Consider the following 16,293-nt stretch of genomic DNA (forward strand, 5'->3'; position numbering starts at 1 on the left):
AGCATGGATTTAGTTTTGTAAAGGCTGCAAGGAGGGAGCAGTCTGGTAAGTACTCGCACAGACACTGCATCCAGTCTGGCAGGCAGAAGGAGATATGCACCCTCCTTATTTATGGGAAGCTGGAGGGTGCTGTGCTGGGCCAAACCGATTTAAGTCTGGCATCCTGCTTCAGACAACAATGAACACTGGCTGCCAGAGGAGGTGCAAGAAATGCTGTAGGAAAACAAAGATAAAATGACTCATTGTGGACATTTCTCATCATCCTACTGATACCTAGGTCTCTAGTTAACTATATCAACAGCTAGTGACCAGCATGAGGTGGGAAGGATGAAGGCTTTACACTGAACTGTTCCAGTTGGTGTCCTACATGATTCCTCTGACTTGGCTGAAAGAAAAATGAAGACTCATCCTGTTCCTTCTGAATATAGGACAAACCCCATATTGTTATCAAAGGTGCAAGATCAAACTGTCATTATCTCACACAGAATGCAATAAATATTGTGATGAAGAGTTAACAGTACATCAAAAATGGTAATCTCTAAGTCTTGTTGGCAGGCTTTATGTGAACTGAACCAGGTTGTCAGCTGCCTTCTTCAATGACAATGCAGCAACTACTCTGTATAATTACTTTCTGTCACTGTATCACTGCAGGTGAAAAATGCAGGTAAACAATATTTTACACGCACAGATATGTAGAAGAGCTGGAAGAGCAAGGCATTTATTTTTAACTTTTAGGAATCTGAATGAGGAGATCTCAGTACCCAGAATCAGGATGCATCTTGTTTGGTGAATATAATAACAAATAGGTTCTTCAAATCCCTAATTCAGAAGTGTTTCAGAGGGAAACAGTTGAGCAGCACAAGAAAGATGTACTACTCCTAGAAGTCTTCTGACTCAACTCCTGCCCTGTATCTGTCAGTGATTCAATAGCCTGGCAGTTATGATTTTGCACAAATGTACTTCTATTAGCAAATAGGAAGAATCTGGATAGAAGCATCAGGATGGAAGTGGGATGTGTGCCAAGGTGGTCACATCTGGTCAGGGCTGTGAGATTGATGATATAGGTAAGGTGGTCAGGCTTGCAGAGGGAAAATCTGAGTTGCCTGTCACTGTGTAGTGATAAGAAAGGAGCACACACAAGGATGAGAAGCTTGATGAGCACCTAACAAGGCAAAGCTGATAAGCCTGATGGGCACTTAACAAGGCAAAAATGAGAGATAACAGTGCTTCATTTCTATTTCTTTAACTAGTAATTCCCTTACCTTTTCCTTTAGATTGAATACTTTGTATAAGAAAGCACTGGCTGCAGCACTTAGAGACTGTAGACATTGTGTGCAAACTTCTGTAGACTTACACGCATTGTGTGACATAATTGGAGAGAGGTCTGATTGCCAGCAGGTAGCCAGCAGCCTGAGGAGATGTTCTTGAGATTTATGTTCTCCCACGTGCATCTCCTCAACTTCACTTGCTCTGCTGGAGATTTGGAATAAAACAGGACTGTTCTCTATTTATGAATGTGATAGTGACATCAGGACAAAAAAAAAATACATGATCTATGTATTTCCCGAAGGTAGAGATTACTTACAACATATTGCTAAGTCATCAGATAAAGTTTTTAACAAGTGAGTGTAAAAATTTTGTCACAGGTCTGTCTTTAGGACCCCAAGGAACTGCTTCTGTTTTCAAAATTGTGGAATCTCTGAGAACTTCAGCTGCTGTCTTCTTCCTGCTCTTTTTTTTTTTCTGTGAATGGAGTAGGGCTCAGTCGTTCAGGCTTTGTGGGAGCCGTTCTACTTGCCTGAATTGGTAGCTATGGATCAGTCAGCTCCCTGCACCAACCAATGTGTGGACGCATCCCTCCTGCCTCCTAATAACTCCTTGGGGAGAGAAGAGTCTGCCCAAATTATCCTGAAGAGAGAGTATGGATTCAGTGGTGAAACTCACTGGGAGACGTGTCCAACAAAGCTGATGACTGCAAGTGATGCTTCATTTAGAGCATAATTCCAAGGGCAAAAAAGGCCCCTCCTACCAAATTTGGATAGTTTTTGTAGTTGAAATGTTTATTGGTGACTTGCATGTGTGAACAGGTCTTGTCAATAAGCTATCTTCCTCAAGCAATCTTAGTTGTATTGGTCTTATTGCCTGCTTCTGTTAACAGCCTTTTGGTGGGAGGAGAGGACTTTATGAATGCAGAAGTGCATCTTCATCAGTTAGTTCTTTTTCCCAGCCCATGAATCTAAAATGACCCTGGTGCTTTCATACTGTAACTTAATTGCATGGAGCAGAATTTAATTCACATTAATTTTCTGGCCCTAAATGTTTGAAGTCCAGAGCTAATCCAGAGAATAATTTTATTTCCTAACAGCCTCATTTTCCCCACTGATTCTTTCTCTCTGTGCCATGCATGTTTCTTGATCATCTCCGTTTCAGCCATGTAGAGGCGCATACCTGAGCTATTCTTTGGGCAGTAAAATAGTTTCTGGCAGTCAGTGCTTGAAGACTTGGAACAAGATCATTTGGAGCACAGAAAAATCAGAAAGATTAGGAGCCCATCAGGAACCCAATTACAAGACAGTATTGTCCTGATTCTTCCATTTTGTAATGCAGGGAGATCCAGCTGTGTGACAAGCCCAAATCACGCTGAAGCCTTGGGCAATATAACTGATTTCCTGGTGTGCTCAGGGTGATCGGTGTCCTGGATTAGACAGCCCAAGATGTGGTTTTTCTCCCTGTCTGTACTTTGTAGGGATGTGAGCTTCAGGGAGCTCGTTCTCTCCCACTGGAAGTATCAACTGCATGTTCAATAAGTTCAAAAGAGGACATTAGCTTCCAGATAGATGTTCCGGTCTGTGGGGCACATCTGGGTGTATATGGCATGACCACTGAGCAGAGGCTGTCATCTATGGGTCTGTGTTTGGAGGAGAGTTGGATCAATGCTACTGACAAGCAGTGACTGGGGACAGCAGTTTCGCCTAGCACAATCCGTGCAATGTTCTTGGCCTTATGTCCACTCTCTTTTAAGTAACTGAGCGAGCATCCAGAAGGACAGACGGATGCTGCGCTTCCTAAACATTGCCCTGTCTCTAATCTGCAGCTGCTGTGGATTTTCCTTTCAGCATAGGATGGCTTTGTCTGAATAAGCAACAACAGCATCTAAAGAAGCAATAGATTTTGAAATGGAAACAACTGCAGCAATCATACTTTGATCTCTGGCAAAGCCCAGGGGCTTGATTATTATCCAGTGGAAGGAGCTGAGATAAATGAGTTTTCAGGAGTAGGGAACTCAAAGAGTTCAAGCTGGAGGTGGATTAGAGTGAAGGGTGAGGGGGTGCACCCTCCTCCCGGGATAACAACGAGGTCAGTCATCAGTGAGCCACAGGGTCCTCTCTGAGCCTGGCACTTTACAGGGCTCACACACATTTTCTGGGAGTAGGCAGGAATGTTTCTTTCCATAGACCTCTGCCACCTCCCTGGAAGCTGATCAAACCTGTTTTATTAAAAACCACCATTTGACTTGTAATGTTTTTATACTGATTAAGAACATTGACTTGGCTGGCTGAACAAGGGAACTGATTGTAGCTCAGCTGCTTCATGCTGGAAGAGCTTTGATCGGACTGAGTGGGAGTTTATGTTTAAGGTACTCTATGAAATGAATTTTAGTAATAAGCTTATAAACTTAATTTGAACCTTGCACAGGCTCCAGAGAGAAGGAATAAACAGCTCAATTTGTATTCTCTACAGATACACACCAAGATGTGCCTTTAACCTTTGGTTATTTTACCTAGGGGGTCAAACTCTTTCTTAAACTGTTTGAAATTATTTGTCTAGATTAGCTGTCCATGCTGAAGATGGAGAGCTTTCAGGGTGGCTCCCAAGAGCCCTGAAGCCAACTATAATGAATGAGTTTGGTGTTTTGGTCTCAGGAAAAAAAGCTGAATGAGTTACAGAGCTGCCAAATAGCCTCAGTTCATTCACACAGACTTGAGGATTATGTACGTCTCTTGATCCCAATATATATTATTAGAATAGCTTATTTCAAGGGCATTCGTGTCTGACATCCTTCCTCCCTTATTACTTGTCAGCTTCTACAGTTATAGACTGCAGTGAATTGCAATTAGAAGACACTAGTATCTGATAGGAAACCCTGAGGACCATGTAGCATTCATCTCCCTTTTCTGCTGAGGCCAGTGACCAAACTTGCAGGGGATCAAGTGGAAGCAAGGTCAGGTGGTCCTCCTGTGAAATCCTCTGGTCCAATACATCTCAAAGTGTATATGTGTAGGAGTCAGTCTGAAGTGTGTGATAACTGGTCAAGTAATTATTCATCACCAGTGGCACGTGCAGTGCAGAGCCCAACGCAGCCATCACAGAAAGTTTGAGGCTGCTGCAAACCCTGGACATGAAGAAATCGCTCACTGAGGCAGCAATGGGGTTTTGTCCAGGAGATATTTTCTTTAGACAGTGAGGTTGTGATCTGTCTAAACAGAAGTCTAAATTGTTTGTCAGAGGAGTCATCCAGCTGATGTGTAAGTCTCACAGCTGTAGGAAAAGAAAGACTTTTTTTTTTTATGTTTTCTCAAGGCTGGAAGTGAGAAACCTGAGGTCTGGCTCTGTGATGGCCCTCTGCATACCTGCAGGCAAGTCACTCCCATTGTCCTGCTTCTGCAGTCTCCCCACGCCTCCTCCGAAAGGCAATTGCTGAGACTCAGCACCCTGAGCTTCTGCAGTCATTCTCCCTTCCCTGCTTCAAAAGAAATCTGCTTCATTTATCATAATAAAGGGAAATTTTTTTAAAACCTGGTTTACAGTTCATGCCCTGTGTATGTGCGTCTGCCTCTTCGTCCCTCCCAGTGACTTCTGACTCTGATGCCCAACTCCAGCTAAGTATGGCAGAAATGTAGAGGTCTGAGCAATATCAAGGTTACATGAAATTTCCAGAAAATTGGGAGAGCAAATAATTCAAATATCACTTCTGCTGAGAGGGAAGTCTTATCACATATCAGAGGATCCCAGTGGGGCAGGGGAAAGTGGGACAGAAGGATGTGAGAAACCAGGCTTCATTTGCTCATTCTGTTGCACACACTCATTTTATTTTACATTTTCTTTCAATTTTCTCATAACTCCTAAGTTAGTGCAACCAAAAATTCCTCCCATTAGCCCTCAGTTGCTCTCCGCAGGGTATCCAGGGAGGAGTAGAGGTCACTCAGTGTTGACTCTCCAGCCCTGACAGGGGTAAAATATAAGCAGCAAGGACACTGAACCTGCCCAGGGAGCAGGTCGGCCAGGAGCTGGAGCAGGCCTATTCATCAACCAGTTTCACCATATGCTAAGGGAATGCAATAATAGATGTTTAAATAAGAGACAAATTGCAAAGACTAATTTGTGAACTGGGGCCCCATTCCTTGGAGTAAAGGTCTTTTGCTTTGAAACCATCCCCACTGGCCTTGCCTGTATAGAAATAACTAAGGGAAAAGACATCATAAACAATCAGGTTCTGCAAGCCTTCTGAGGGCATTATTGACTTCTTCACATGCTCCCATTCAGTAATCATAGACTCCCTAAACACTCAGTTTCCACCTGAATAGCTTTACTCTCAGCTTGCTCTCTTTATCACACATTATTTTGTTCATCTGCCCTGAAATAACAAGATTTAATTCACAGTCTGGCTCTGATTTACTAATATCTCTTTGTGCATGGAAGGAGACCTCAAATTTTATGCACTCATTCTCAATCAATGTCAGCTTGGTATTAACTCAATGTTATTACATTATTGATTTTGTTCATCCCAGGAGCTACATCAATTCATCATGGAATTTACACTTCTTTAACAACCAGCACAAATGAAGAGCATTTTTTAGGCTTGCAACGTAGACTAGAAGGTTTTTGGAATCTGATCCTCATTTTCCTTTACATGTGTTTAGATTTCCAGTTAATCTGAATTCCTATCTTTCTCCCGTTGAACTTTCAACCAACTGTAAATAGTTCTGATAGATTTCCATGTTAAAAACTCTATTGCAACATAGTTCTGGAGAAAAAAATGAAAACCAACTGTAAAATACCCAATGCCTTCTGATGCATTGTTGTAAGTAGTTTGGGGAAATAAATGGTCGGGTGCTTTATGTTACGCATTGGCCACATGTAAACAATAAAATCTGTTTGTAACCTCAGTCGTGTGTTTGGTTCTGCTACATAGTATAACCATTTGTAGTTTTAACTCATGAAGATGTGTGGCAAATTAAAAACATAGCAAAGAGTTTGTCCTTTCCTAAAGCATTTTACTGACTGACTTTGCAACAGATTAAGAAATTCTGGGAAAGTTCATTGCCTGCTTCTGCATTTGTTCAGTCTTCCTCTCTGGCTGTACCCTGTGATGGCTGGAGAGATACTGAAAGGATGATGTCAGAAGAGTGGGAAGTGAAAGCTGAAGGGAATTTTAGTCAGATGATTTGAACTGTTGATATATATATATATATATTTTTTTAAAGAGTTAGTGTCTACATAGCTGAAATGATGATTTAGCATTTGGGAGAAAGAATGTGGGTCACCAGAGCAGTCACAGCACTGGCTGGTGTTAACGGAGGTACTTTTTAGAGGGCTAAAGCACCTTCACTGTCTTCCCGCACACCACAGAGAAACCCACTGCGGGCTGGCGTGCAAGGTGCAATTGTAAACTTGCTATTCTATGTAGTAATTTTATCACTGCTGCTGTTTGTTGATCCTGTTGCTTGTATCTGTTACCTGTGTACAGTAAAAATAGAACTTTAAGGACATACTGTTGTTTAGTCATAAGAGGACAGAGACCAGTCAGAAACAGAAAGATGGACTTTACTCAAAATAAAAGGACTGATTCAGCCACATTTAACTTGAAGTGCGTGAGTAAGCTAGAAAAGGGAGGATTGCAAAATCTGTGTGTCCATGGCAATGCCACCCTTCTGTGTTACCTAACATGGTTGGGATTACATCATCAGAACAAACTTTCATCAGTTCATCACAGTTTGGTTATGTGACACTATTTTGAGCTTGGGGTGGAAGTGATGCGTTTACGCAGATTTGGCCCCTCCAGAGTATTGCAAACAGTGTCAGAAACTCCATCCTGCCATAGCTTGCCCCAAGGTGCCTTGAGAGAGAAGGCCACACTACCCAAAAAAATCAAATGAAAAATTCAGGAGCTAGAGGATTTGGGGAGACTTTCTATTTTGAAGTCACCAAACCAGGGCTTTCTTGGTCACATTGCGCAGGAGAGTTTCAGGAACATCTGGTACCAGTAGTTCCCACAAAAACATCCTTCTGTTTTGGGTCTCATTGCTTCACATGGTTGTGAAAGATGGATGTCTCGGTACCTGAGTGCTTGTAAGGTTTGAAATAGAGGCATCCAGGAGGCAGAGAGGAGAAGACCAAGAACCTCCTTTGGATTTGCCTGGGTAGAAGAGAGTTTCTATTATGTTTTTGCTGCCCTGGTAGCACAGCCAGCTTGCATATGTTCCAGAAGCCTTATGTGTGGGCTGTTTGCCTAGTGGTAGCTGTGATGGTCAAAAGGGTCGTAGCAAAATGTGATGTCTCTTCTCAGGCAGAGTGATAACAGCAGGAACCCTCCTCCAGGTCAGACCTGGGATCACCGAAAGGCCAGGGAAGCCATGAAGCAGAGCAGTGCTGCGGCGCTGGAGGTAGCAGGAGGAAACGGAGTGATTGTGAAAGGTGTGATCCGCTCCTGCTGTTCCCCCATCTCCTGGCCAGGGCCAGGGGCTGAGCGAGGAGCTGCCATGAAGCAGTAGCAAAAGGCTCGGCAGTCCTGCATCAAGACTGACCAACACATTGCGTTTGGCAAGAGTCAAGATGGTACCCCAGCGGCTGCTTCAAGGGGCACAGAGGGGTGGCAATTTACTCCGAGTGCCAGGTGCACAGGTAAGCAACCTCTGGCCTTTGCCAGCTTGTCACACCAAGCCACGGGAAGCCCTGAGCACTTTCATAAACCCATGCTGCAATTCCACAGGTGCTGGGCAAGAGCAGGCACAGGACCACATCACTCTCAGGTTAGCCACTGACTTTACACTGCCTTTTCACCACTTATGGGAGGACGCGATGGAGCAGAGAGGCAGAATGGCATGAGCGAGCGGTGCCTTATCCAGCACCCAGCATGCTTGGTACAAAGTTAACCCACCAACAATTTTAAACAATGGTGAGTAGCCAGAGCTAATTTATCAAAGCTTTGCACCGTGTGGCATTTGGCTTGGCACTAGGTACCCTAATGCTGGCTTCAGCGCGTCGCTGGATCGCGACTGTGAGCTGGGCTTGGCCAGGGTGTCTGGGTGGGTTGGTAGAGGTGATTGGTCGTGCATTGAAGGTTTCAGTATGTTCTGCCAGTGTGGCAGCAGTGTGTGGGCTCCAGCTGTTGTGGCTACAAGTCACCGAGCCCCCCGGGCCGAGCCTTTGGGCTCCGCAGGGGTGTTTGACTTGCAGCAGCTACGCTGTGCAACCTTGAGCATGAAAATGTCTTCCCTCGTTGCTCAGACTCCCTTGTTTCCTTTTGCTGGCTCTGCGCAGCTTAGTGCCGTCTCAGGAGTCCATCTCAGCAAAGGTCACCCAAGTCAGGTTTCTGCACACAGGGAACACTTTTCTCACCCTACACTGTAACCATGGTGATTTGTTTTCTATTAAATTCCTTTCCTTTAGGTTCAATGCTATCTTTAGATGTCATCCTATTTAACAAATGTCCCTGTAGTTCCTGATACTATCAGGGAATTGTGGCATGACAAGGACTGGGCTTAAGTAAGGGCTGCATAACTCTGTCAGGAGTGAGTGGTGTGGCCGGGGCCTTTTCTGGAAACACTCCCATTTTCTGTTATTCTTGCTCCCATGCAGCGTCCAGCAGCCAGTCATGGCCTGGCTTCCCCAGGTTTTCAACTTTCCTGTTCCCTCAATCTTGTGAAAGCACATCATCGCTGCAGAGTTTTGCTCATGCTTTGGGCTTCACAGCCCAAGAGATTGGAGAGTTGGGATGTACAAGGCTGATGGGGCAGGTAAATGGGAATGGTAAAAGGGAACTGACAGCTGAAGTGGTTAACCCTGCTGAGAGCTGGGCTCTCCACCTGGCATGTGTTTCCCTGAGAATGGCTGGGCTGGAGCGTGAGCCTAGAAGTGCTCTTCCTGACTCCCAGCACAAGCCAGTTGTGTTCTGGACACTGGTAAAATGGGCCTCCAAGCACAGGCTGTGGAGACTGAGGATGAGGGACATACCACCCCTGGAGATTTTGTGCCTGGTGCATGGTTTATGTATCCTTATTCTTTAAAAATAATTACTGCCTCTGCTTTGTGCTAGTATTATGCACAACCTGGGAAATGTGAAATCTAGAGTTTTGTTGGCTTTTTTCATTCAAATCGAACTTTAAATTTGTGATGCGGAAGCAATGCAAACATTTCTTTTGTCTCTTTCAACATTTTGTATTAAACCTGTGATGCTCTGGATACAGTCACCTCTCTCTCTGCAGGCGTGTGTTTACCAGCGCTAACTCTGCCATACCACTTTTGCTCATTTTGAAGACGCAGTTTTCCTGATGCTTTTCCCTCAGTGACGTGGGTATGAGAGGGAGACTCACCTATTCTCAGGCTTCGTATCATCTGTTACTCAGTTGTTGCCCGGGCGAGGGCATGGTGTGCACCAAGCTGTTACCCATGCAAATACAGCGAATGCCACCCTGGAGAGCTGTTTTGAGAGCCGGAGATGCATGGGGCAGCGAGGCTGTGAGCTTCTCCTCTGGCATCTCTGGCTGTTTCAGCACCCTGTGCTTAAGAGTGCTCAGAATTCAAACCATTCAAGTTCATGCTTCAGAGTCATCAAATCAAAATGTTATTGGAAATCTGACTTAAATTATAGACCATACAGTCTGACATCACCTTCAACTAAATAATAAGACATTTCCTTCCTATAATGGACTGTATAAGCCTCAGCTTGAAATGGCGAACAAAATTATCCCATCATTACCCAGCTAATTTAATGCCAGTGTGCATTCAGAGGCACAGAGGTGATCTTTAGCATCACACATGAACTTTATGTTTCTTTAATTAACTGCATCATGCTGCATGTTGGCAAGAAGCCCTAATGATACTTCATCCTTCCATCGACCAAAGAGCAGAAAGTTACAGGCATAATACTGTCAAGAGACAGGCTAGGTCTTGAATCAAGAACTGCTCTAAATACCACAAAACAAAAGCCTTTTTAGTAGTTCAGTATTATATACTCAAAATATTTATGCTGTGTGCATCAGAATTCCTTAAAATAAACAGTTGGGAGCAAAATCAGTGACATAGCTGGGTCAAATGTATTCTTCCAAACTATTTTTTAAAATCCAAATATCTACGAACCCTGAGCATTGTGCAGGTTGTTGTAGGTAGGAGGTGCAAAGTATGATAAAGTTAGGTCAATCGTATTTACTTACAAGAACATACTTGGCTTTTCCTAGAGGGTTCAGGATATGTCAGGCTTCCTCTCCAGGGACTGCCCACATGACGAATCTCAGCTTTTTTTCTTTATGTCCGGCAATGCTCTATATGCACATGGGTCCAGCTCCTTGCCCTGTCCCCAGCCCTCCTCCTGTCTCCTTTTTGCTGCCCCTCACTCAACCCCAGGAGCCCTGCTGCTCTCCCAACGCTGACTTGATGCTGGGTCAGGTTCAGGAGCCCAGCCCATCCCTAAGCCCTTGGGCATCCATGCAGATGCTCCCCTTGGGCTCCAGCAAGGTGGTGCTGAGGCAGCCCAGGCTGGCTCTGCGCACAGCATGGGTCTGGCAAAGCTCAGTGCCTCTCTCCCCACTTATGTCTCAGAATGTAAGACCGAGATGTAACCCAGGTCCCAGGAGCCCAGTACTCCTGGTCTGACATTAAGCAAGGCTGGCGTGGTGGCAGTGCAGTTGAGGACTCCAAAAGTGGTGTCTGTGGTGCGGCTATTGACTGTGATCTCCTTAAAAATAAACTGACAAAAGATCTCTGCTGATGGAGTTGCTGTGTGCACACCCCAGTTTGCCCAGGATGGCTCCCTGGGCTGGGAAGCACAATGTTTTTTTCTCACCCTGAGCCAGCAGGGCCATACAGGCAGTTGTTACATTTTCTGATCTGAATCCAACAGGTCTGCTTCCATGTCTTGCTTCCGTGCTCCTTACCCTTATGCATGCCCTGTGCTCAAGGCAACGTGCAGAGTGCAGCGCCCTGTGCGTTCCCTTTCATAGGAAGCCAGGACCAGAAATTTCCTTGCCACCCTTGCCCCTGGCTGGTCTTCCCCCATGCGAAGCCCCAGGCCTGTGCCCCAGGGGTGACCATCACCAGCTGAGGGCATGGGAAGGGAGTCTCCCACTCCCAGAAAATGCCTAGGCAACTCCACCCTTGGCTCATCTTCTCTGCCCAGAATTTAGAGCAGCTTCGTGTGTTTGCTTTTGTTTTGGGTTTAAATATGTGCTTAGCTATCTCTCAGAGCTATCTTAAATGCAGGGGTGTGGTGAGATTGTCTAACTTAACCCAGCCTGTGACATCTGGAGATGGATGGCCTGTTTCCATAAAGCTGTTTTATCTTTTTCATTTAGGCGTGTTTAAAAGTTGATCATTTAGATCCTTTGTCACCACTCTTCTTTTGGCTTAGTGAGATGTAGTCTAAGCTTGATGGCAGTTGAGACAAATGAAGTAAACCCTCTCAGTAACTGAAAAGGCCCTTGCAGAAATTTGCACTGTTTTGAGAGCCTGTCTTTCAAAACACTGCTTGAGTTGTCTTCCCAGGAGGGATCTGGTTGCACACTGGGTCATACTTTCAGGAAAGGAGAAGAAATGACAGGATGTTCTTGGTGCTCGTGTGAGGGCCCAGTTCCTCTCCAAAGTTTCATCATCTCATCATCATTTCCCATCCCAGGGTCTTGTAAAGGCTGACGGCCAGGCACAGTGCCTGCCAGGCCAGCCACCCCCTTCACACGTCAGTGGAAATGCTTGGGCACTGAGCGTGAGGAGCTGCATCCCCCAGCCCACTGGAGTCGCTGGAAGAACGCCCTTGGCTTTCACAGGGTTAGGGTTTCAGCCTAACCAGTGCTCTCTAGTTGAAAAGCTACAGGTCAAACACACCCACAGGATCCACAACATACATCTCTAGTAACATGCTCCAATTTTAATGTATTTGCATATAATCTTCTCAGTGAGGGTTTTCCCACTAAACTCTTGCACTGACATGACGAGGAATGTTTTAAGATAGCAAAATGGAAAACATGGCAGGGAGATACAAACACCTGAACAAAGGCAAGTAGGGCAAGTGCGGTTATCTTTTTCTCCACCTTGCTTTCCCTCCTGCTGGCCCCATCACCATGGGTTTTGGCTTCTGAAGTTACTCCATGGTGGCCCCAAAGGGAACACCTGTGGTGAGTGTGTGGCAGCATCCTGGCCCTCAGGGCTTGTGCTTTCTCAGTGTACGTTGTGATGCACTGCGTGTTGGACACTAGCCCATCGGGTCTGCATGGACCTGGCATGCAAATCACCATCTCTGAGTCTCAGGGCTATTTTTTTTTCCTCCAGGACAAGGTGGATCTCCAGATCTCCAGAAAGTGAGATCCCATTTGAGAGAGCTGCTTGATGCCAGGGACTTAGAAGTGCAAGAGGAGTGATGTGTTGTCTGTTGAGGACAGAAGGCAGGAGGATAATTACAGTGCTGTCATTTTTGATAGCACAGGGCAGTATGTCACTGTTTTTAGTCCTCAAGATGATATTTCCATGTCTCAGTCTTTCATGTATTTACCCCTCTGTGAGACAGAGAAGTGCTATTATCCACTTCTCATAGTGAGATTGTAGAGCAGATGAAAAGTGAGAAACTGAGCTCTGGGTTAATGGCATAAACATGGGTCTAACCATCCCACTTCAGTATTGGACTCCTTCTTGGGAAGAGGGAAGGAGATGGGCACCCTTTCTCAAGTGCAGCCAATCCCACCAAGGCAATGGCAGCTGCACACATTTCTTTCCATCTCTGTTATTTTTCTAAGGATACGTTCAAGGAACATTTTCTCAGGACATATTCAAACTCCTGAGGAACAAGGATTCTGGCTACTTTATGACAGTTCGTGGCAAGCAGTTGTGTTGTGGGTCCTGCGTGGGGTTCAGATTCTCTGCAAGGTGCTTTTTGAGCACCACAAGTCCTTCTGTGGGCCCACTACAAGTTCTTCTGTGGGCCCACCACAAGTGCCTCTCCTTACTCACATTGCCAAGTCCCTGCAGTGCTTTCCAGATGCGTGTCAAGTCTGGTCTGGAAGAAGGAGCTCTAGGTGGGACTAGATTTCAAGGGCCAGCTGCACACAACAATACTGATTAATGCCTTTTTTTTCCCCCCTAGATACAGCCCCATCCAAGACAGAATAGACACAGACCACTAGAAATACAGACTGGCCATTCGTTATATAATTTTTTTTTTTTTTCAGAAGCTATTAATTTGGGATGTATTTCAACTAGTGACCTCGACTGGAAAAATACCAGATCCCATGCTGTGTATCTTGGGGGTACCCCATCTCGCTAATAAGTACCTTCATTTCAGAGTATTGTCTGTTTATTTTGGAAGGTTTACCTCCTCTCCCTGAAAAAACAGTGATGAATTGGGATAAATACAGGCAGGAAATGGTTTCCCTGGCAACACTAAGAATACATAGAACAACCTCATCATTCACTTTTATTCCTTAGATACACTTTTAAAAGAAGTTTGAGCTACATTAAAAGACATCTCCTTTTCACAGCACAGCACCCAAGTCAACAGAATTAATCAGCCTTGATTTCATTTTCAGTGAGACAGGAACTAAGTCCCTTTAAAAACCAGGGACATAAGGTCTTAGATTCCAGGGAATTAAAGCTGAGTCAAAAGAGGAGTTCATTCAGATTCAACATTGGTCAAAAAAAAAGCTGCTTTATGCAACATTCAGCTTTGCTGAAGTGTAACTTACTTACTCTAACAAACTTCCAGCGTGTCCTGTTCAGAGAGCTTTAGGCTTTGGTGAAGCCTGGGTTGGATTTTCCGTAAGCAAAATCTAATCTAGTTGTGTGACAGTGCTGGAAAGGAAATCAGAAAAACTGTTTCTAAGAGGTTATTAGGGGAGACATCAAAGCTTGGTGCAATGTAATTTCTACTCCCATCACGTTGCACTAACACATCCCCCCTCCCTCCTGATCTGCTTGCCATTCCTCCCAGCCTCCCCATACGCTGTAAGGTGCAAGAGAGACATTTCAGCAATTTGGATGGCTTCACCTTCCATCTGGAATGGTGTGTCCAGCCTCAGAAGCCAGGGGAGACCTCACTGGGCATGTCCTTCTCACTCAGGTTGGTCTGTAGGCAGGAGGGGCTGTTCCTGAAGGGAAGCCATTTGGGAAGCAGGGTTTCAGGCTTCCTTCAGCCTTGCCAGATTTCTACCTGCAGGGTAGGCAAGATCTGCCCTTTCTCCTCATTAAAGAAGGATCAGATTGGACAGCAAAGGTCAAAGCGTCCCAAGGACTTGGTGTTCAGCCTGCTTCCTTATCTCATGTCCTTTCTGGCATCACTGCTTCCCAGACAAGATCCTCCATCCTGTATGTAAGATCTACTTTCTTGGTTCTGATCTGCCTAAACAGCATTAGATTTGTCTTCAATGACTGCTGGGGATCAATCGATAAGCACAGATACAAACCATTATCCAAAAGCTGTGTTTCTACTGAACATGTTGATGCTGCAGAAGGAGGACCCTTTGCTGATGACATCTGCAGATGACAAGAGAGAATGTTTAAGGTCAGGTCATAGGAGGATCAGTTCTTCAATTGGGTGCAAACCAACAACATGTGCTTCAACACATGTCTAACATGAAGTCACAGATCTGAGAACAGAAGTGGCAGCTCTTTAGAAAGTCTCCAGGGCATCCCTCTATTTGGCTCATTCGAAAGAAGGCTGGGAAGAGGGCTGGTCAATGCTTACCATTGCCTGGATGAGGACAGATACTTGATAGCAGAATGCTTTTTGTTCTAGCAGATGAACAGAATAAACAGTGGGTGGAAGCTGAAAGTAAGCAGACTTATACAAAAATAAGATGCATTTTCTTACTATGAGTGTAATAATCATTGGACTTCAATGACTTCAGTTGAGGTTGAAGTGGTTTCTCCCCCACGGGAAACTTAACATTCATAGTGTTTTTCCTAAAGGTGGACCTCTGATCACTTCAGGAGGTCTACTGAGCCAGGTTATGCAAGAGATCAGAAAAAAAAACAGTCACAGTGGTATCTTTCTGGTATTAGTCTATCACACGAGCAACAGAGCAGCTGGAGAAGGTAGTCCAATATCATGGCCAAGCTACTGGGTTTAGCCTCTTGCAAGAACTGATGGGAAGAAACGGGTGTCCTGGTTCTGGCTAGGACAGAGTTAATATTCACCTGAGCTGGGTGGAGAACTGGAGCTGGTAGCCCCCATGGCTGGGGCACCCAGCTGGGATAATTAACTAATTAGCTAACAGCTGGGGTTAATTTACCCAAATTAGCCAAAGGGCTATTCCATCCCATCTGACATCATGCTCAGTACATAAGTGAGGAGAGTGCTGAAGGGAGCCTTCTGCTACTTGGAAGAAACTGGGTGTGGAGATTTGTTGTAAGCCATTATACTGTATTTGTATTCTATCACTGTTTTGCTTTCTTCTGTTATTGCTGTTAAATTTACTTTTTGTTCAATCTCAACCCATGTGTTTTTGCTGGTTTTTTTTTTTTTACCAATTCTCCCTTCTGTCCCACTGGAGGGTGAGGGGAGTGAGAGAGAGACTGCGTAGTCTGGTCCTGATCGGGGCTGAACTATGACAGGGGATTATATGGTGCTTCCATATCCTGAAGGGCTATGGCATTTCCAGGAGAGTGCTGATACACATTTTCTTTTTCCTCAGGCTTGTTTGAAGTGAAGATCCCCAAGAAGGACGATATCTTGTTTTACTCGTCCCACTGGCATAGCTCTGATTTTTTTCAGTCTTGACATCAACCTAACTCCATGCTCAGTAATATTACTGCTGCTTTGTATCAGAGGAAAGCATTGATGGTCCCTTCTGAGACAGATTAATAGTGTCTTTCTCTAAAGTAGCTCTGTGTGGTGCAACTGATGGTGTGCAGAGTGCACACCACAGCAGCTGGTGCTGGAGGAAGTTGGAAGAGTGTGGTGGTTACTGGGGAGGTTAGGGATTTGCAAAGAGCCCCAAAACCTGGGTCTAGTTCCCACTGATGTGCCACTCTGGACTAGCTCATAACAGGAAATGATGCTGAGGCCAGAGACAGCCCTACAAACTAATGTAG

Source organism: Chlamydotis macqueenii, chromosome 3 (genome assembly GCF_036417535.1).
Source record: "Chlamydotis macqueenii isolate bChlMac1 chromosome 3, bChlMac1.mat, whole genome shotgun sequence".
NCBI lineage: Eukaryota > Metazoa > Chordata > Aves > Otidiformes > Otididae > Chlamydotis > Chlamydotis macqueenii.